The sequence below is a fragment of the Larus michahellis genome, chromosome 1 (genome assembly GCF_964199755.1).
Source record: "Larus michahellis chromosome 1, bLarMic1.1, whole genome shotgun sequence".
Lineage (NCBI taxonomy): Eukaryota > Metazoa > Chordata > Aves > Charadriiformes > Laridae > Larus > Larus michahellis.
In genome coordinates this window covers 95,149,452-95,172,348 of record NC_133896.1, presented here as the reverse complement: position 1 = coordinate 95,172,348, position 22,897 = coordinate 95,149,452, and the positions used below count along the sequence as shown (strand labels likewise).

The window sequence follows — 22,897 nt, the reverse complement described above, 5'->3', positions numbered from 1 at the left end:
AATCTCCTTGTCCTTCATTACTCCCTGACTTTCACAGCAGGGGAGAGGAAGGACACAGGGAGGAGGGTGAGGAGTAGGACCCAGTGGGAGCAGTGATGAGGAAGGTACTGAAAGAGGGAAGAGAGTGTGGGGGAAAGGGTATTGTTGACAGCATCTGATCCTCTGATTAATGTATTTCTAAGCAGATTAACCGAATCCCTAATGCTCTGTGCCAGGTTTCTTCTCTAAGCTTCTCTCTCCCCCGTGTAAACAAAAAGACATTTCCTCTGAGCAAACATCCAACGTACTGACCAGAGCTCTGGCAGACTCCCTACCCTCATGTAGCACAACTCTATGGGGCACAGGAGAAGGGGGAAAGTGCAGGTCTATGGACGTAACTTCTATTTTTAAGCATATTTTGCGTTCTTTCTTTCACCTCCTCCGGACTTTGCATGACTCCCGACTTGTCCATCTTCAGGAAGTGTGGAAGGATGCCAATAGTGATGAGGGAAGATGAAGAAGCAATGGCTGGTATTATTCTGGTCCCAGAGGCACATGAAAACTCGTGATCTCATTACACTTTGCTTACCTGCAGCTGCTTTCCATAGCACCCACACAGGGAGGAAGAGAGGGAGAAAGGCGGGTAAGAGCACCCCCAAAAGAGGTGGTGGGAACCCCTAAACACAACACACTTCTTCCTGCCCTGCTCCACCAAAAACTTCACGATGACTCACTACAAGAAAGAAACATTGATGTTTCAACCCCGGATTTCACAGCCAGTAGTTGGCCAAACCCCTACAACCCTGTATCACTGTCCCCATTTCATAGATGGGGAAACTGAACATAGGAGAGACTTCTCCGAGGTCAGAGGGCAGGTCACTGGCACAGCCCCATTCACATGAGCTGAGTTACAGGCATCTTTCCAGGTCACAAGATCAGCCTTGGCTGAATAGGGGTTCTCTAATGAGTATCCGAATTTAGCCTCCAATTTATTTGTTTCCGGACCTTGTGAAGCAACCCCTCTGCCAACCAGTCTCCAGCCTTGCTCCCCAAGGGCAGGTTTGCCACCTCTGCTAGCAACAGCCATGGTGGTCATGGGATGTTTCTGCCTGCCTAACATGTTGATGGAGCTCAAAGACCACGCCTGCCTTCAAGCATTGAAGCATTGCCAACCTGTCTTGAAAGGGAGCCTGGAAGGACAGAAGGACCTCCTGTCCCCTCTCCCCTCTTACAGCCTCTCATTTTTTTTTTGGTGCAGGTTTCCTCCTGGCGCTCTGCCTTTGCCTGAGCAACAAGTGGCTGAAACTCTCACAGACCCTCACCACTCTCTTTGGTTTAGAAGAACTCCCCTTAATAAAGGAGGATTTTCCATATCTCCTACCAGGGAAGGAGAGCAGCTCTTGTAATGAACAGCCAACACAGCATAGTTGATGAAACCACTCAGAAAGAAGAGGAATTCCCATTTGCTCAGCTGCCCGTCTTGCCCTGCTCAAATCATGATGAAAGCTTTAAAAATTAAGGCAAAGGCACACTAAAACTAAAGTGCTGGCTTTGCCACACAGTGACTGTTCCTAACATAAATTCTCCCTGAGAAGATTCCACCACACACAACTTTTAAATGAAACACTTCAGTTCTTATTGCACTGTACAGCACGGTGTTTTCCTACTGATGCCTCTTCATTAAGAGAATCACAAGGAAAGTCCTGCACTGCAAATGGAAGTGGAGATTGTGACTAAACAAGAATACACAGAGTCAGTTAAGGCTGTAGGGAAAAGATAAGGGCAAGGGAAAAAAAGCAAATGAATTTATGTTGCCTAAGGCACTGAAGGGAATAAGAAGGGATTTACAAATTCATCAGGAGGAGAAGAAACACCAGAAAGAAGGTAGGTTCATTAATAAGTGAGGATGAGGATAAAATTAATGGTTCAGAAATGGCTGAGCAGCTTTTTTAAATCTGTCCTTAGCCAGAAGAATAAAGAGAAGAAGTTTGGACTAGAAAGGAGGAAAAAAAGCAAGTTTAAAAAAAGCACAAGCATAAAGAACTTGAAGAATGGTATGTCCACAAAGCAAATAAAGCAAACGACATCCTAGAACTTAATCCAGAAAAGACAGAGACATTTTTTTAAAAGTATTTTTCACTTCAACAGAATTAATACAGGGCTGAACGTTAAGCAATCTATACATATAAGCACCTACATAAATGTATGCAGGATTAGGAGCCTAATTTGTTATGGCAAGGCATTGACAAACGTATTATCCCAGTGACAAATAATCTGACAATTTACATTGAGCTAGGGAGGCTCCACAAAACCAACCAAAAAGCAAACATAATAAAGATTTTCAATAAGGAATAGAGCTGGCAATGTTTAATTCCAAGTCGATATCTATTCCTAGTGAAATAATGAAACAAATATGAAGGGTCATTAAGAATCTAAAGAATAAAAACACATGCAATACACAAGTGAAAATCTTTTGCTTTTTAATACGTGTGCACAACTAGCAGTAAGGGGAATTTGAAGCTTTAGGAATTTGAAGGATTTGACATTGCCCCACTGTGTCAGTTTGACCAGAACCAACAGCCCATGGATCAAAAAACTGGCCAGAGGTACCAAAAGAAAATATGCTTTGTTGTACTGGGAAATGAGAAATGATGTGCCAAAGGGTTTACATCCGTGTTGGTCTTATTAAACCAGTGTCACAGGAAACCAGCACTAACTGTCCATGAAATTTGCAGCTGACGCCCTGCAGAGAAATTACAAATATAATGGAAGACAAAGAAACAGGCTCTCAACGAACACAGAACTCCTTAAAATTAAGCATGTGTGGGCAATGGTCCGAAAGTTAAAGCAGAGAGTAGCATGAGTGGGACAAAGGATGATTGAATCTAGACTCATCAAAGCCACAAGCTGAACCCAACAAAATAGAAAAATGCAGGTAATGTCCCTGGAGAGCAATAATCCAAAAGATGGATACTCAGCAGGAGGGAGAAAGCACAGAAGCTATTTGGTTCTCTGAGACTTGAGGTTACAGAAAATAGCAAATAAAAAATCTCAAAGTGCTATATTAGCAAAACAGGCTCTTGCAATTTTGGGTGGGGAACAGAGGGGCACCCCATCACAGCAAAGGGAGGGAGGAAAAGCTTTCTGCACCGTTTCAATGCATCCAGCCCAAGGATTCAATTTTGTTCATTCCATCAGTTTTTCCTCATCAGCAATAAATGGCTAGTAAACTAGAAAAGAATCAGAGACTACTGATAAACAGACCTGGAAGAATTTATGAAGAAGGATAAGAAGGATTAAATGTGTACAGCTTATTAAGAAACAACCCCAAGGAAGTAAACTGTAAAATATACCTGATGCATGCGAATACCGCAGAGTGGGAGGAGGTAATGTCTAGGAGTTTTGAGATTAAATGAGAAAGAAAAGAGAAAAAAAAAGAATTGGCCTTATATCAGGAAATAAGTTGGCTCGGTTTTGCTTCTGCATCAGTGAAAACTGCGAGTAACTCAACAGAAAGGAAAGAAGGGGCACAGAAAACAGGTACTGCGAGCACGTTCAGAGGGAGCATTTTGGAGACCCTTTCCCTCTCTCCCAGCACTGTCTGAGATCTTGGCTCCCAAGCTCCAGCAGCACTCCTGGTTGCATTGATTTCTTCCTGCCTTTTAGGAAAAGCAGACACTTTACCCAGTGTACAAGCACTAGGCAGAATTCAAACCACTGCTGAGGCAAAACAGCATTGCTGGGTGTTTCAGCAGCTCTGGCTAATCTTATGCCTATTAGCAACATGCGTAGTTATGTAAAAGAGATACTAAGGCTCTAATTCCACTATTCATTACCATTATTAATACCGTGACACACAAATGCATAATAAAGACCTCAGTCCCGAGGGAGGTCATGTTTCCAGATGCCTGCTGACCACAAGAAGAGCTGGGAGAGAGGCACAGTTTCTGAATTTGTTCTAATCTCTACCATGCTGCATAAACAGATCTGACCTCTTCTCCTGGACAATGACGAAAATGAACATTTTTATCTCTCAGCGAAATTTAAGTCAGCCTAAACTGCAGGTAGGCCCACAGAGCACTAAATCTGGGGAGAAACATCCTCGGGGTCCTACATATTTTCGAAAAGACAAATCCAATCCCCAAGTCAGGAGATGTCCATGTCTGTTACTTAAGAGCCAATGAAGGAGAAAACAACAGTAATAGTGCTGAGCAGCCCTGAGGGTCTTCACCTCAGCTGCTGCGAAAGGTCTGCGCCACTGCAGGCACAGGGAAGGACGGAGCACACCGGAGAGAAACGTGCTGGAAAGTGTTGCTGCTTGGTGATAACTCATGTGACAAGTTTGGCCACCCATCACGCCCCTTACCGCAGGATGGAGGAGTGCTGTGATAAGGCCTTCCGGAGTCTTTGTCCACTTACAGAAATAAATAGGCATTGCGTGCCTGAGAGGTGTCTTCTGGAGGTTAATACACTTAATATCCTTATTATATTCATTCCTCATTTTCTGACGGCTAAATCCTGGTTTGCCCTGCCTCCATGTGCTGTAGTTGCAAGCAGATGGGATGCGTATGTGCATTCCCCACTATGTGTTTTGGGCAGGGCCAGATGCAGCACAGCGTTAACTGCTCCTGGGTCACCCAGTGGCAACAGAACTCATTCGCACCCCATGGTCCCAGAGAAGCAAGCTCAGCTGTTTGGGGGCTGGGACTGGAGACCTGCTTTCCTCTTAATATCTGGCAGAAGCACTTCAGGAACTGCAATGCTTTTATCCAGCAAGCATAAAAACTTCTATATGGCTCACTTGCCCCACCCAGAGGCATTTTGCTCTGCGTTCTGCAAATACCGAAGTTCTGCAGCCTCCAAGTTCCACAGGACAAGGGGGCAGATAACAGCCGTATCACTGAATTAAACCCAAGAAGCAGCAATGATGGTAGTGAGGGAATCCTACAGACCTTGACAATTATCAAGTTCAGGCCCTCTGGAGCCTTTCTTCAGTCTCTCAGAGTTGTGGAATTGATCTCGAAACCACTCTATTAATGTTCTTTCTTTTCCTCCCCTTCTCCCCAAGCAGCATCATCATTTATTAATTTATGATTAAATGAATTATTGATTCTCACTGCACCTGCAGTATTTGCCATTGTCCTTCTCCCCCAGAGACATCTTTGACTGATGTGAGGATGGCAAGATGTCAGAGAGACAAAAAGAGGGAGAGAAGAAACTCACTGCGTACGGGACCTCAAACAAGTGTGCTCCCCACTGAAGTGCTGAGCTGCCGAGGACAGATGCACCAGGGCACAGCAATGGTGCCACCTTCTCAGATAGCAATGTAAAAAAAAGAAAGCACAAAGTCAAATTGCTTCTGATAAGGAGGGAACGAGTAGCAGAGCTATTCATAGGCACTCTGTGTGTGGGGAGGTATTAAAAAAAAAAAAAGAAAAAAAAAGGCCTGACCCAAAGGAGAAGCTTTTGTTTTTATTCAGAAAAGTCAAGCTGTAGTTCTTTGAATACATCACTCAAAAAACCTTCCAGGCTTTTGGCTTTTGCCTTGCAATTACAATCAACAGATGGTGATTACTTCACAGGCTGGGGCATCTGGTCAGCTCCTAGCCAAACATAAATAAAAGACCTTTGCGTGATTTTATCGGGCATTCTGGTCCAGAAACAAAAACAAGGTTGGGAGTGAAAGAAAAAGGGTAAAGGAGATGAGGTATTTAAAGTTCCCTGGGTTTGGAGACATATCTTTTCCAAAAGAAAAAACAAGGGAGGGCAGGGGGGAACAAATACAGTATCTTTACTGTATGTGCCCCTTGCATAGACGATCAGAGCTCAGAACTCCTGAAACTGATGGAAATTTCTGAGCCAGAATCTCCCTGTCATGAATTAAACCTAAACCTTGACCCTGTGTCTGGGCTTTGCTGGCCAGATAAACCTTCACCTTTTTTATAGCGTCTTTCACCAAAAATCAGGCAAGTTTTACTCCATCTGAGAGCGGGAGGAACGCGTCAAGGTACTGCTCCTGCATCAGGGAAAAAGGACAACCAAGCCACAGCAGGGAAACATCCTCTCCCCAGGCATCTTTCCCGGCCAGAAGAGTTGCAATATTCTCCTCAAACTAACCACCCAGAAAACATGCCTCCCAGTTTTTGTCCTTCCTGCAGCCCTCACCTCCCTGTGAATCACTGCTCGCCCGGACGCCAAGTGATGCATGCTGGCTCTGTGTGCCTGGCCACTGCCCACCGAGGGCCTGTACCCACGACAGTAAGGGAAGACCTAATTGCAGCTGACAAATTACTTTCTTAGGTGGGAGGTGCAGGGCTGTGTTTTGGGGAAGGGAATTCCCAGATGACAGAGGCTTCAGGTGTGCATGTGTGCAAACACCCCCCAGAAGAAAGGCAATGACCGCATCTGTTGTCCCCGCGCCCCGGTTTTGTTATGCTCTGTTAGCCCACGACTCTGTTTCACCCTGAGCACACACACAAAAGGATCAAAAGGATCACAGGTTTTTACCTCCAAGCAGCACGGGCACTACAAACCTCAGGGAGGTAAAAGGAAGTTACTACTTATTACCTGCGTCTCACCCGGCACCCCAAAGGAGCCCCCCACCACTTTGCGGCATATGTAAGCAGCTTTCTACCACGTGCCTGCTCTCCCCTTTGCTGTTGGTGGCACGGCAGGCCTGCCTCGCCTGATCCGCAGAGAAGCTTCAGAGCCCTCATTGCTGTTTTGTACTACAAGACTAGGGCTGAAAATCTGGAAGGCACTCAGCCAGAGAGCAATTTTGTTAGGAAAACAAGGCAAACACTTTCTGTTCCTGCCTCACACATGCCTCTGGGTTACTCAGCCATTATCTGCTAAATTAAGGCCAGCACGGCTGGCCTTAAGAGCCTGTCCTGTACCAAAGTCACGGCCAACTGTGACTTCCTAGCCATTGCCACGGGGTACACATGGCCGTCTTGAACTCTCCGTCAGCTTGTGCAGAATCCTCACCCACTGCTTGCGAACACACAAGCCCTCTCTCACGGGCAGCGGGGGGAAAGAGATGAGGATCTCCTCCAGGTTCCCCACCATCGCAGCTCGCATTATGACATACCGCTGAATGGTTTCTTACGCCCTCATGGGGAGAATTGTCGGAATTTGGCCATTTCATTACGTGCTCGGCAGGACTACAGGAGAGAATGGAATTAGATGCCTGCTCTCTAGCTGAGGAGGAGTGTGAGGGACACCCTCCGGCCCAATTTATACAGCGGCATCTGAAGGCAATGGCAAAACAGTGCCTGAGGTGGGGCAGAGGGCATGGACGGGTAATATAGGAGTGAAATCTCTGCAGAGAACACACATACGTCGTGGGATGAAGGAAGGAAATTACATTACACTCTACACGTACAGGGAACAAGCTTGGCTCTGAAATAAAAGAGCAGCACGCTACCCCACCGCCTCCTATTAAATTGATGGACTACATGGCTGTGCCCAGGGCTTCTCAAGATAAAAAGGTTCATTTCCTTAGAGAACAAGGTTTTGACCTTCACGACCTTACTGGGCCTGTGTGCGTTTACCCATTTTAATTTCAGATTAGCATCTCGCATTTTCAGTACCTAGGGGATTACTGTTTTCGCCTGTGCAGCAACAGCAGTTCATAAAAGTATCGGTTACCCTCCCCCTTGTTCACAAAATCAAGGCAGATCTGACCAGATGGCACATGCTCCTGCGCTCTGTGTCAGGCTGCATTAATTCAGGGGAAATGAACTCTCCTCCAAAACTATATTTATTTCAGACACCGCCATGCCCAGTTGCTGGGCTGTCCTCAGGAAAACATAGAGCCAGCTCTTTTCCGTGAGCTTAGCAGGGGAAAAAGATGTCAAAGGCCTTGCTGGAAGTCTCGTATGCCAGGAAGGAGGAGTACCCACAGGCTCCCAGGTGGCTGGAAGCATTTCAGTGCCCCTTCCCCAGGACTTTGAGACAGTAGCTGTTTCCCTAATGTTTGAGCATCATGAAGCAGAAGGTGCTCCCACACTTTGTTGGATCAGTCCGGTAACATCTTAAGGCAGCGCTACTGGAACAGCTCAGCCTTTTTGGGAAGGTTGCATTACATGGCCTTGCTAGGATCAGGAATGAGATTCCTCCAAGCAACGGAGAAAGGCAAAAGCTGTTCTGGTATGGTGGAGGGCGTGCAACTTGTGTTACTATCTAGATCCAGATCTTCGACAGCCCCACTTCTGCGGGGTTTAGGCAAGGCATTTCACCTATTTATAGCTCTGGCCACGCTGCCCATCGATGGCCCGTTTCCTCCACATTCTGCTGGAATAATTCTCCCCGTTGCTGGAGACAGTATAGTGTGAGTGCTGGAAAGAGAGTCTGATTGGGTAAGAAATGCCCTTTGTTCCTCTCTGTAAAATATTATTTACCATCTTATATAGCACATATAACAACACCTAAGTGCTATACTATAATTAGTAAAATCATGCAGAGAAACTGTTCATGTGGATAATGATAGTTTGCGTCCTCCCATGTGGGTAGTTTAAGGTTGAATTAATTCCTGTTTGCCCAGCTTTGCAAGATCTATGGAAGAAAGGCTACTGTTATGCAAATAATTATTAATAATGACTCCTCCTGTGCTGCTCCCCATTAAATGTGCTCAATTTATAAGTCAAAGAGTGTTTTTGTCCTTGCTGCAAGACAAACTGGGTTCCACAAATGGAAATGTTGGTGTCAGTGTACCTGGCAAGGGAGGACAGCTCTGAAATGAGGGTGCTTTTCTGAGATTGAAGGCTCAGCTTCTGGATCCTTCTTTCTATGCTACAAGCAATAAAGTCGCCCTGGAAGTCACTTGGAAGGGCAGTCACGCTGCTTATTCAAGGGATCAAACTCAGGCACAGTTCAGAAGATCTCAACAAAAAGGCAAGCCCATGCAGAGGAAGATTCAGACCACCAAATACCATATAATTGGCCAAGAGGTAAGTAATTATCTTCATTTCACAGACTGAAGCACAAATATTTTTGACAATAAAGCAACTCTGTGAACTACGGTGAGTACAAATACACTATACATATAATGCTCAAATCCTACATCAAATAAGGACAGGTGTCTAACAAATAAAATTTTTAAAACACCAGGGGCTCAATACAATGCAGGTTTGGTTTCAAAACCACAGTCCTTCGGAACAGATGTGTGAAACTGCTCCACGGCTGACTGCTAAAGTCCCCAAGAGGTCTCCCGGTATGGGTGAAGGCAGAACCACACAGAGTAAGTAGATAAGGAATTTCATATTGGACAAGGCTTCTCCCAGGTGGCAGGGCATGTCATGAGCCACACAGAGCTCACGCTAACACTATACCCACAGGACTGTTGCACGGCCGGGTGTCCCTCAACAAATTCTCTGTTTTTCATCTAGTGAAACTGTGAGGGCAGAAAAAGAGAAAATCGGCTATTACCATAGTCTTTTTAGAGCTTCATCAGCCCTGTACAGGAATAGTCTGATGACTTATAAAAAGAACAGTTTTGTCCACATGCTGTGCAAGGCTGCTTGCAGCTAGGACACGTCAGCTCTACTGTGCTATTTCCACACAGGAAGCAGCCATCAGTGCAGCAGGTCTGATGCACCCCAAGCCCTCATGCACACTTAGTTTGGTGAAGGATTTCTCAAGCAGAAACACAGAGAAGCAAGAATTAAGTTACACCTTTGGCTCCCACGGCAGCAGCTTGTATGCACTGGGCTCCTGGGCAGGATAGGCTCTGACAGAGGTTAACGGCTCCCCCCCTCCAAGAGGTCATCCTCCATCACTGACAAACATTTTTGCAGGGTTCCCACTGCACCGAAGTTCGCAGATGCCTTAGGCACAAGACAAGGTGGCAAGGTTTGAGACGCGTGTCTTCCTGCATCATCAGCAGTTGTGGACACTAGAGAATCTGCAGTCAGAACTTCGCTCAAGGGGGGTTGAGGACCACAAGAGACAGAAATGATGCCTGCTCATCTCCCTGTAGTTCTGCAGATGCAATCCAGCTAGCATCAAGGGAAACTGATTTGTGCCACATGAATGAGCAAGTATGAAGTGAAGGCACTCCTGGAACTGATGTGCTAGAAAGAAGGTCCTTCTCCATTTTATTTATCTGCTACCCTGCTTTCACAGTAACTGTGACAAATAGATACTAGTCATTGACACAGAGAGTCCAGTGTTCAGAAGTATGCCCTTCCCTGAGGCCCCTGGAAGAATGCATGTCGTGTGTATTTGCATGAGAAATACAGCCAGCCCCACTGCTCGCACATTTGCCTGCAAATTTGCTCATTCAGCCATCAGTCCAAGGCTCAAACACTTGCAGTCCACCAACAACTACCCAAAATCTTCAAGAAACAGACTGAGGTGTTGTAGTGTACGGATGCTGGTGTAGCTGTCGGGAACAAAAGTGTGTGCCCTAAGCCCTGCAGAGCAGTGTCTAGGGTCTGATGTTTAAAGGATTCCCTAGTGATTTCAGCAAGCTGGTAAGAAACATCCTAGAACAAGTCTCTTTTGAACTGTAGCAAATTTAACCTAAGAAAGCTCTTCCTTGCTGTCTTGTTTTCAGCTGAGAGAAAGTCAGGTCTCTGGGTAGGGTTTCCAGCCACTGGCAATGGTGGCTACGTGTTCTGACACACAGGAATCCCTTCAACGTTAACTCCACAAGCAGCAGTAAACAGGGTGGGCAGCAAGGACATCTATTGCCAACATTTTAGATAGGTCAATAGTTCTATCACATATGGCTTTTTATTCCAGCCCGAACAGCTTTTCCTTAGGCTGTTTCCCACAAACAGGTTCGTGTCACTGGGGTCTGCTGTAGTAGCCTGCTTTGGCTAGAATAAGACATCTTTGATTACAGAGGACTTGTAAATGGACTTCTCTAAGGACTGAGATCAGTCTTTAAAACATCACACCTGGTCTCCCCTACAGAAAGTAAAGATCATAGGGCACTTTCTGTTGGCCAACCAGTGTCCTAGGACTGGATGAGGAATCCAGCTAAAAATCTTTAAAGATCCAAAACCATTATACGCGTGAGCAAAGTATTTTGTTACCTGCACAGCCACAAGCCTTTAGCTAGAAACTTCTGTCTCTCAGGGGCTTTAAAGGTTTTTAGGCCTTTTTGTTGAGAAGAAAACAAGACCAGCACAGGAGAGAACACAAGGGTGGTAAGTCCAGGCAGGTCACAAAGATGAGAAATTAACTTCTTTTTTTTCCCCTCTCTTGGACCCACTCGTCTAGAGCAGCAAAGAGAATATCCACAGGCAAGAAATATACTTAATTTTCTGTAATGGCAGCAAAGATGCCAAAACTCAGGTGCAATTAGCCTACAGGTAAAGCTCAATGTTTTCAGTTTACCATCCCAGGTAAGGATGCTATTAATGATCATGCATTGTGCTGGTAAATCACAGAAACGATGCAATTGCCAGGGTCACAACAGCCAGCTACTTCCTCAGCGCTCTGGATAAACTTATTCTTTCAAAGAGGAACAAAAAGCTTTTTGAGCAGCAGAATATCTGAAGCCTGATTGCCTACAACTGTCTACCTATGTGGCTTCTCAGGTGTCCAGTAACTCATTTAAGTTCCCACCACAGCCACTGCAGAATTGAATAGCACCTTCCCACCCCATCTCCAACGACCGCAAGTTCCTTGTCTTTCTTCAATAAGTTACTCATGAATGACTGATCCTCAGTGACTTTTTAGTTAGCTCTTGCTCTTCCGGTAGAAAGCATCTCTTCTGCAGAGGCCAGTTTGGCCACTGGAGCATATTTGCTACCTGGATCCTGTGGGTTTCACTGGTAGGGGAGAGGCTTTCACATGCAGCTCCCATCAGGGGACAGGCCAGAATAGAAGCATTCAAGAAGCAGAGCAGCAGGCTCTTTCTTGGATGCGGTTAGCTGTCTGATTGCTCTCTTGTAAGACTGGCCCTTGGGGGATAGTTGTGACATATGACTGCAGTGCAAACATTGCAGGTGTTCCCTAAACTGGGAGTTACGCAGGATCTAGTACAACTTTCATGTTGCGGGTAACGTATGAGCAGCATCAGGAGAAGAAACACTAATTTGATGACTTATGAGCCCTGAAAAGACCGGGCAAGAAGTGAAACAAAAGGCTCCCTTCCAGACCTGGAGACCAGTCACTGACCGGTGAACTGGCATTGGTCTTGCCAGTCGCGTCTATCGACTCCACTATCAGCTCTGCACGATGCAGCTTGAGACTTATGACGTACCACTTCATGTAACAGACACCCCCAGCACAGATGAAGGCCAAAAATTTCTTATACCATGTCTGCCAGGTGGTGAGAAATGCCAATACTTCATGCTGTAGCAGAGGCACAGCCCAGAGGAGGAAAACGGTTTCCAGATTTCACAGTTCAGTGATCCCCTAGACCTGCTGAGGAAGAACATCTCTGCTCTCTGCAAGGTTTGAGGAAAAGGAGAAAGACCTAGAATATCCCCTGCTAGTCCATCTGTGGAGGAGATCCCATCACAGCCCAGTTACAGCACACATCAGAAACACGGGATTCAAATATATGTCAAGATGCTTTTCCAAGGGAGGAATGTGCAGTTTCACTTGTTTATGGCAATGCTCCACACTCCTTTCCTACTCTACCAGCAGCTCAAAAGACTCTGAGACAGCATGAGGAAGCTGTTTCAGGATCAGTCTTTGTCACAGAAAAGGTGCTCTGAATAAATCATAGGGTTGTGAGTTAACTCTGGCCAACAGGATACCCCAGTATAATTAAACCCCCCATTTTACAGACTTAAATGGAGACACGAAGCATTGACCTGACCTGCCATGATCCCACAGGCAATGAATGACCGAGGCAGGAGCAGCGTCTCTCCCTAGCCTCCCAAGAAGGCACACGGATGAGCAGGAATAAAGAAGGGACAGTTGCTTTCTTGCTGCTCTGCATCGTCTTTTCGAAATCCCTCCTGTCTGCAGGCTCGCGATGCGCTCTTGGCACACAGGTCTGCCCTCCACATACACCATTGATCACAGAACCAGGCTTCACAGGACACTTGCCGCTTGTTTGTTTGCTAATGAATATTATTTTTAAAAAGTAAGAAGGGGGGTGGGGGAAGGGGGGGAGGAAGGACGAGGGAGCCCGGAGTGAAGGCAGCCGCTGTGCTCAGTCTCTATGGAAATAATCCACAATGCTAATACGTCCTAAAATGGTAATAAAGCCTGTGTTCTCTTATGTAATCCCATAGTAAGAAAGAGCTCTGTCGGCTTGCCTGACAAATGATATCTCTGTAACCTTGGAGGGGATTATTACTAAAAAACCCAGGGTGGAAAAACAAAGCAACACACACACACGCGCAGAGGCGCACACAAATCCATCGGATGCAGCAAAAGGACAAACAGCTCCAGCTGGGCTCCTGTGCGTTGGCCACACGATATTATGTCTCTGCCACCAAACGGGGAAAGGACCTCCTGGCAAAGCAGCAACCCTGCCCCGAGCTCTTCCTCTGCTCGCAACCCCCCCTCCCTCCCCAGGCACCTCAGCACCAGGAGAAGGCAGAGAGTAGGTTTCCCCCTCTTCTGTCCTTCTTCCCTCCCTCCCCCAAAATGAACATTCAAAGCCCCGGCAGCTGGCCAAATCCAGTTTGCCTGCGTCACCGATGCACGTGGATTCACATCTGTCCTGCCCAGCGGTGATGGAGCCAGGGCTACGTGCGTCCCTGAAGAGGATTCATGCCCCCAGATCCATCAAGTTGTGTGTCAGCGAGGGGGGAACGGCACTTTTTCTGGGCACAGCTGAGCAGCACTTTAAGGCTACGCAGTTTGCATTAGAGGTGTAGGGACACAGGAGGTTTGGAGGCAGGGGTACACCCTTTTTGGAGCTGTCTCTAAGTTTGGCTGGTGAACCATAAACCAAAGCCAGGCAGCTCTTTGCTCTTGTGCCTCAGGTGCAGAACAGAAATACGGCACCGTCAGATTAAAGCCAAGCTTCACGAGGCAAACCACAGTGTATGTCCACGCAGGTAGCCCTGTCACCACCTCCCTTTACTCCTCTCTCAGCCCCCGCAGACTCTGCCCCTCTGCGAACAGGGAGAGGGATCCACCAGGCCGTCCTGGAAACCCATCAGAGGTTCGAGTCTAACACAGCAATTGCTTGAGCAAACACTCCTGTCCTCATGTGGACCAGCCAGCCCCGAGGTCCCTCCTCCAGGACATGGCAACCAGGCAGTCAGGAGGCTGACATGTGATAATATGAGCACCAAGCTCTTATCTCCGTGCCAGCAAAGGATAGTGACTACACCAGTATCTCTTTCCCACAGATGAAAGCATGGGAACTTTCAGCGGAATGCCAGAAAACTTTCTTGGGAACAAGAGATGACATCAGGCGGGTTTCCATGCCTGATTGAACATTCACCCTTTCACGATGGGCTGCATTTAAGAGACTTTTAATGTTTTCTCAGAGAGCAGGAGATAAATGAATAGGGCAACTCAAGCCAAAGAAGATTCCTGAAGGCAGGAGAAAGCCAATTCTGAAGAAAAAAAAGTCAGTCCTAACACTTAAAAAGCTGTTATTATGACACTTACAAGACACGTTTAAGGGAGCACAGCCTTTACCAGTCAGTACGTGTAGGGAGCTCTAATTCACACTAGACGTATGCAGTGTGGCTGCCTGGAAAATAAAGGGTTACAATCATTATTCACAGCAGTCACATTTTTTTAATTAATAACCTTGTAATTGGTATCGACTTAAACTAGCTGATGACAGTCTTATGATGAGCCATTCCCAGCCAAGCTTCCTACCCAATTGCCCTCGGGTCAGGAAAACTGTGAACTCCATTATCGGGCAGAAGCTTTCCGCCCCACACCAGTCGCCTTCCTGGGCCACAGAGGGGTCACCCCACACATGAGATGCAGCAGCCACCCACCTCCACAGCCTTCCTCCAGCCCTTGCTTGCCTGCACCATGGCTGCGCCGAGCCTCTACCATGCTGCAGGCTAGCTTCCACAGGCCAGCATCTAAAACACCAGCACTTTCTGGCCAGGTGATTTCCTTAGGGGCAACTCTGATTAAAAAAGGTGATCCCACAGTCAGGGACACCAGAGGCCCTTCACAATGCCACCCTGGTGAAGAAAGCAAGGGCTAATCCACCTCCAGGCATTCATTTCGAGGAAGCAGAAGGAGCAAATCTTGCTCCTCTATTCAGACACAGGCTCAAGCAATGGAAGTTTTCCCCCCCTACACTCTCCCAAAATCTACAAGATATGGTAATTTTGGACATCTCTGACGTAAAGGCAATACGCAGCTTGGACATGCCTCTCTGAAGCACAGGGAAAGGAAAAAGGGCAGCGCTGACAAAGGGCAGCGTTTTCTCCGCAGCAGCTCAAGCCACGGCCTCACCTAAGACAGGTCGCAGCTAAAAAGAAAGCCCTGGAGCAACATTTCTGTCCTGAAGCTCATTTACAGCAAATTTCGGGAGAAGTTTACTTCCAAAAAGAAACGCACAAGTCACCTGGGTACAGAAGGCACCACAGCAGCCCCTCGCTAAGGCTCTCCCCAGCTGCGTCACCAGGCACACCGAGGGGATGGAGAGGCGAGGTTTTCATCAGGGCTGGGCTCAGGGCGTCCCCCAAAAATGCCCTTCTTCCCTCCCCACCCCCCCACCCCGTCGGGACCCAAAAATGTCTCTTTTCTCCCCTAAGCCTCGACAGGGCGCCCACGGGGCTTCCTCCAGCCCGGCACCCTCCGCAGGGCTTCCCCCCTCCACTACCAGGGAGCAGCATTAGAGGGCAGTGCGCTGCCTTCAAAGCGGGATGCGTGTCCCCCCCACACGCTCTCGGGACAGGGCCACGGGTACCCTCCCCCCGGGCAGGGTGTCGCCCTAGGCTGTCCCTCTGCATCGCCGCCGAAGAAGGGGGCCACCACTAGCCCCCGGGCCCAGGTTCCCCCCTGCGGTGGCCGCTGCGGCGAGCCCTGCCCGCCTCCCTCCACGCCTCGCAAGCAGCAACCGGGAAATTCTGCAGGGGCTGCGTTTTAATTAGAAAATGCCGGGTTTTAATTAAATAAATGTGAAGCCGAATAATGCAATCAGGAGAATTGCCTGTGCTCTTTTATTCTGCAATTCAATTTATTTTGTGCTGTCCCCACACTTTTAGTTTTCATATGCCAAAGACTTTTGCATTGATCACTCGGAGCTGCATTGCAGAATTTGCCGGGGACAAAGCTGGAAGCCCTGGCTGTTGCTAAAGGGCGGTTGGAACTTTTCACAGCTGGGGATGCATCGGAGGCAGCCTGCGTCTGCAGCAAAGGAACTGATTTTTCCAGATTTTTCAGTGCCAAAGTTTGCGCTGACCGTAAGTGGAGTTCAACAGCACTCCTGAAAATCAGGTGCAAAAGAAGAGGACAAAAAAAAAAAAATACACTGTCCCACCTATAACTAGGGAGAGCAAGCGAATAAGCATGCGCACACACACGTGCATGCAAGCGAACACACGAACTGACACTGTTCTTCGGTCTATCTTCGTTCTGCAACCCTGCAAACACTTAATTGATTTCCTGAGCACGCAATTGTTAATTTTAAGGTTCTAGAAAACAAAATTACAAAACAAAAACCAAGATTTTTGCTTTCAAAAGCCAGTTCTGGTTGCTAAGTGACTACAATATACTTCTCTATCACATCATTTGAAAAACCCACGCACAAAGAGCAAGAAAATTGCTAGGTTAGGACATCAGGAATGTGCCCTAGCCAAGATGATGAATTTTATATATGTATCTGTTCAAAAGTAGCGCTTAGAACCCCAGGGAGTCTTTGGTAATGTTAAGAGCAAAAGATGGTTCCATGGAGGTCTTAAACAAGCTAAAACAGGGCGCAACAAGTTGGTGTAAGAAAGAGTAGCGCAGACCTGGAAAAAAGGCAGGGCAAGGAAGCAGCTGTATCAAGACTGAAAAGAAAACCCACCATGAACAGAAGTAACTGTAAATGGAGATATCTACGGACAGAACTGGTGACTGAGGCTGTAATAAACTGTGCTTGGATGGAGAGCTGGTAGGGGGGGCTTGGGGAAAAGAACACAAAAATGTAAAAGCATGAATGAAGGGCTAAAGTAGGAAAGTTTTAAAACTAAGGACAGAAGTTTAAGAGAACAGGGGACACCAGAGGAGTATCCTGCAGCGAAAAAAAGCTCATAGTAAAGGTACAGACATAGTTATAGGTGAAAATCTGGAGGAAGAAGTATGAACCTTTGACAAACTGCAGGCAAAGATGTAGTAAGAGCTGAACATATTAGTTGAAGTAGCATAATCAGTAATAGCTGCAAGACAGCAGGCACTAGTTCTGGTTACTGTAGCAATATATGCAAAAATGCTCAAACTGAGACAATATGATTCCTCTGTGCTTTATCAAGCATCGCTTAACGAAAAGTATGAAGCCACTTGCCTTCCCTAATAGCTCTGGAATTCTTAAAAAGGACTATTGATTTTTATTTCCTAAATACCGTTTTCCAGAATGCTTGTCCATAAGAATTATTGTCAGTGAATAAATTAATCAGCTGACTATGCCTGTGAATAGTCTGTCTGCTTGCTGATTCTTGGGAATGCTGGCATCACTGTCTGGTATAAAGACTGCATGTAGCTATAACAAACCCCGTTGTTTTGTAAATACCCTTTTATTCATGAAACGGTGCTATGCTTTCCCATAGGTCTCTCCTACATCCCCCTCAAACAGGAATTTCACATGCAGTGCCAAGCAGGGAACAAAGACAAGCAGCCACAGATATTTTGCCACGGACTTCAGGGTATCCACACACAGGGTATGTGCCTAGGAAACGGGTAGGGGGCTGGCCCATCGGGACTCTAGCTACGTACAGACATGATGCCTGGGGTCTTCTCCAAGCCAGAGGACCACAGCAGCACCGAGACCTGGGACTCTGGTCCAAGCATAACTGCCCACTGAACATCTACCGCAGAGCAGCTCAGAAAAGACCAAGAGACTTTGCACGGATAATTCACAAGGAAAAATGACAAAACTTGATTGGTAATTAAATTAGAGAGGTGGACTTGCTTTTAAGCCAAAAAGCTATGATTACTGTCTATATATACAACACTTATGTCATTTATTGAGATCACACTGTGAGTTTGTGTGGGTGTACATCAGTATTTTGTCACCCACACAGTTTTCAAACCTGCTGGTCAGAAAATTTAACAGAGCAGTAGACACCTCCAAGATTTAGGCTCCTGTAAGTTTTAGGACTTTGAGGGGATGAGTAAATTTGTGTTGTGACAAACTGTTGTAACAACTCAACAGACAGCTGCCTGGTTTTGCCTGCCAGGCAGTCAATCACCACACATAGATCCCAAAGCCAAGTACTTGCCAGACCAGTACCTCATCAAGCAAATAGGAAGGAGAGGAGAAAGTAAAGGATATTTCCAAAGGTCACCAGAGGTGTAGGAAGGAGCTGAGTGTTACCAGTTGGGGGGTGGAAGGGTGGAAAGCTTTGGTAGGGCACGGAGTGTCTGAAAATTGTGGACTCTCTGTAAATGTCGTGGTGCTTGATCCTGGGGATACCAGCGGAAGAAGATAGCATGGCAGGAGTGTTGGGGATGTAGGACAGGAACCTGCAGGCAGCCAAGTTCCCAAATGAGCTTTTATTTTTGTGTCAGCAGGTGAAAATACCATTTTCTTTAAAGGTCCATAAAAGAGGGGTAAGTACCAGGTAGGTAGAGATGCACATCAGCGTAAGCAAGCTGCTTCTAAGCATGCCCACACACTGTACAGTGATGTTAACTACACACGTACATGCGGCACTGTCCTCATTCACCCGAATGTTGCCAGCAAGCGCAGAGAAATCAGAACAAGCCCACTTGCTTATCACATCCCTGTCTCATGCTCTTTCCCAGAGGTCATGAAGTCTCTTGTCTCTACTTCCAAACTGAGCTGCTGAACATCAGGGGCTTATAAAGAGTGTTGAACAGCACATTACATCTGAATGATGTTTGATCATTATCTGTAGAGTTATCCAGAAGAACTGAGTACCTACAAGCAACCTCTGCAACATACATTGCCGACTAGCAGATAAGTTACAGACCTACCAGGCCATCTGTGACCAGGGTTTTGATCTTCCCTGCGCCACAACCTCCCCCATATCCTCAAACACGTCACTTCACCATGGCTATCCACACAAAAAACCATATCTGTATCCTCTCCCTCACTGCCAAGGAGGCACAGTAGTGGGGAGTTCAGGAGGAGGAATAATTTAAGGTTAACAGATGAACTGCTGTATGCTCTTTCAGTGTCACTACTTTCCGGTCTTGAACTGAGAGATTTTATCTCTGTAATCATCTGGGTAAAAAAATGGCTCACACAGCCCTGCGGGTCCTTGGCCATCCTCTGCTGCTCCCATCTTGCAGCTCCTGTCCCCCTGCCCCAGTACCACAGGGCTCCCTGACAGCGATACCCGAGTGTCTCTGGCATGCCACGGGTTTGAGCGGTAACCGAACACGGCTCCTCAGAATAGACACACTCCCCCCACCGCTCCAGTCCCAGAGTCTTCGGTAACCCTACCCCACCAGGGCAGGGGCTGGAGGCAGGAAACCGCGCGGGCCAGCAAAACAGGAGATGCTCAAGACTCCAGGGATTAACTCTATCCACCAGGCGCAACTGCTGCCCGAGTCCTTCTCCTCACCCCATCCCCAACTCTTCATAACAGGTGGAGAACGAGGGGGTGGCCACCACCCTCACAAGAATCTCTGCATGCATGCCTAAGGGCTGGATATAACCAGGTACAGCCAGAGGCATCCTCGCAGAGGGAGGAAGACGGCAAGCCAAATAAAGACATGGAATTCAGCACCCAAGTGGAGATAAAAATACATGGACTTCACCCCTGCCCTGAGCAGAAGGAAGGGCCGAGAGAGCTTGCCACCAAGCCCAACAAAGTTCATCCTGCCCTTCCCAAAAGATTTCAAAAGACACAGCAAATACGGACTCAACTACAACATGCAACTCAGGACAAGCACGTGAGGAGCCCTTCAGCAGCCCTGGCAGGCACTGCTTGCACATGTTGCCTGCTGTGCACTTGTGGGGTGGCTGGCATCGACCTGCTGCAGGTGTTCCTCTCGGGCCCCCGGCCAGCAGAGTCAACATTACTCCTGGGACATGGGTCCCAAAGGGAAAGACTGGTGCTACACCACAGGTAAAGTGAAACTGGGTGTACGTGCCAGGTCCATGCGGGCTCGGGGGCTGGGTATCTGCACAGCACCCCAGGAGCCACTGCCTAGAGGGAAAAGCTGTCCAGGGCTCACAGACAGGGAGGAGATGAGGGCAGCCTGGGGCTGGCAGATGAACGTGATGAAGCCTGGGAGATGGCCAGGCTTCTCGGACAGGCACGGCTTGGAAAGGAGGAGCTACTATCTTCAACCATCCTGCACTGGACACTGGGCAAAGTCCCATGACCAAGAGACCGGCGAGTCTGCATGTAAACCCAAGGAGGAGCCAGGAGGGAAGCCGTAGGAGAAATGCAAGAGCAAGGGTAAGAGGTCCTGGTTGTGCACTGCTTGGAGTGGGAGGAACTGGGAGAGACACAGGGGAGGAATGAGTCTCAGAGAAAACTAAAAAGAAGCAACAGCCACTGGACAGAAAACATCGACTCCTTTTTTCTGCACCACTGAACTGAGTCACTTAGTCTTTTATGAGACTGATGATGTACTAGAAAAAGAAGAAACCCCCCCTCTGCCTGAGCAGATGAGGCGTTTCTAGTGCAGAGCACGCGGACAGGTCAGAGGGTTACCCTACGTGCACCTCTGGCAGCACAGCACAGCACCGTGATGAGCAGGGCGCACGGCACGGCCAGGATGGTAGCACAGTGTGCAAGGCAGCAGGACTGCCAAGGTGATGAGACCAATCAGACTCGACCCTCTGGGGAGAGCTGGTGAAGGGGCCAGTTTGTTGGGCTGGACCCCTCAGTTCAGGAGCCTCGGGGGAATTCAGTCTCAGATCCAGGCTTTGGTGCTTCACCTTTCACGGGGAGCTCCGAGTATGGCACTGTGCCCCATCACAGTTCAGACCAGAATTCCATGTTTCATCTGCTCTGCGAGAGACAGAGCTCACTGGTGGTTGCAGCCCTTTTGATCCAACTGCTCTGCATTACCATGGGACAGACCACTGATGCAGAAACCCAATGAGACCGTAAACAGGACAAAAAGAAAAAAAAAAAAAAAGAAAAAGCTATAAAGCTATAATGAAGTAACTCTAGATACAATTTGTGTGTGATGTACCAGACTCAGCAGAGCAATAGATCTGCTCCGCTACCCAGCGGCCGGTGCAGATCTAACATAATGGAAGGCACTTTCACATGTGTAACAGCGCAATCAAGAAATACGGGGTAACAGGAGAAGGACAAAGCCTACCAGTAAGCTGGAACAGCACAAACAAGGCGTTACTTGTGCAGTGCATCTCTGAGACACAGAGACATGCATCGTTTGGTGGAAGAAGGTACACGTTTAGGTAGGGCTATTCAGGAAAAAAAAAAAAAAACCCAAACCTTTGCTAATGTGGCAACATGGCAATAAATGCAATCAATAGATTGCTGGAGCAATCAAGTTGTCTAGAGAAACGGATATCTACAGATATCATGGTCAATAATGCAGGATTCTTTAAATACCTCAAGAACAAGAAATTTTAGTGCCTAAACCAAGCACCTCGGTTTGCTGGCACTGCCTGACTTTGGAGAAACACAGCCCTTTTCACAGACAGGTTCACTGGAAGCAGGATTATGTCTACATTTCACCAGACGCTCTCCACAGGCTGCTTCCCTCCCCCTCCCCAGACGGCTTCAAAGCTTCACCAGTCTTCTGGTTTAGAGGTGCCAAACTGGATCGGGCAGACCCAGCGCGCTCTGCAGCTACTGAGAGCCAGACACTGACATGCTGACAGGGGCAGCAGCCGTGACACCTGTACACAAGTTTTTAGCAAAATGAATGCAATGTGAATCACACACTCAGGGATGCGGTATCTATGTTGACTGCTTTTACATAAAATGTGCTTTAATTCAGCTCCTTCCTATATTCTTCTGCCCCGGAACCACCAACAACTTTACCAGAAGTCTCCGAAGCTGAGGAGCTGTTAGGAGGCTGTAGCAGCTGAGCGTGAGACAACAGGGCTCTTCACGCTTCAGCAATACATTGGAGGCAGTTAAGAGTTGCCGTATTCACACATTTGCTAGATATTATTGCTCAGTGATTAAGGAGTTAACTACGCCAGCAGTTACATTTTTGGGTTTAGGTCACCCCTCTCTGGACTAACTGGGCTGCTCGCCCCTCCGAGAGCAACCACTGCAAACGCCTTTTGCAACTCATTGCAGAAAACCTGCTGCAAACTCAGGACACCCACCCCCCCATCCTCGAGCATCCAGCTCTGTCTCTGAGGTGTGCTTGAGAGGAAGGGGAAAAAACTAAGAGAAGCTGAGAGTTGTCACTATTGCTGAAATTCTGCGAGCCTGGCAGCAGCTAGGGTGATAAGGATGGCAGCGGCACCAGGAGAGAGGAGATCAGGTAATGGCCTAATGGGAGGCAAAGAACTAAGACGACAGCTGATCTGAGAGGGGATAAAGAGGGGCAAAACAGAGCACAAAGGAGAATATAGTAACAGATCTTGCCTGGAAATATCATCTGCACAGGCGATGGTAAACCCAGAAGGAGACAAAAAGAATGTGTCCTGGAAAAGGTGTGCAGAAGCGCTGCATTTGGTAAAGGTGTTTCTCCGAATAAAATAATTTCCACCTTCAGACCACAGAATAATCACCCAGCTTCAGCAACAAACCGGGGCAGCAACCCAGCTGCAAGGACTGATGATGAGAAACAGATGACATGCACAAATCAACACATACATATATGCATGCACACAAAAGTACGGAGGAAATTCCATAGTAATTTACGGTTGCATATCTTAAGGCTGCTTCAAAACACTCTCCAAGGC

At 47.4% G+C, this 22,897-nt stretch overlaps 1 protein-coding gene across 3 annotated transcripts in view; it reads right to left on the bottom strand.

Moving 5' to 3' along the window:
* Positions 1-22,897, bottom strand: part of IGSF11 (immunoglobulin superfamily member 11) — a 108,216-nt gene that overhangs the window by 30,026 nt on the left and 55,293 nt on the right. Inside the window, exon 2 of one of the 3 annotated variants that reach the window (XM_074594304.1) lies at positions 14,518-14,602. The exons of the other annotated variants lie outside the window; for them this stretch is intronic. The gene's annotated coding sequence lies outside the window, so the exon portion shown is untranslated. The remainder of the gene's footprint in view (positions 1-14,517; positions 14,603-22,897) is intronic. 3 annotated transcript variants of the gene reach the window in all.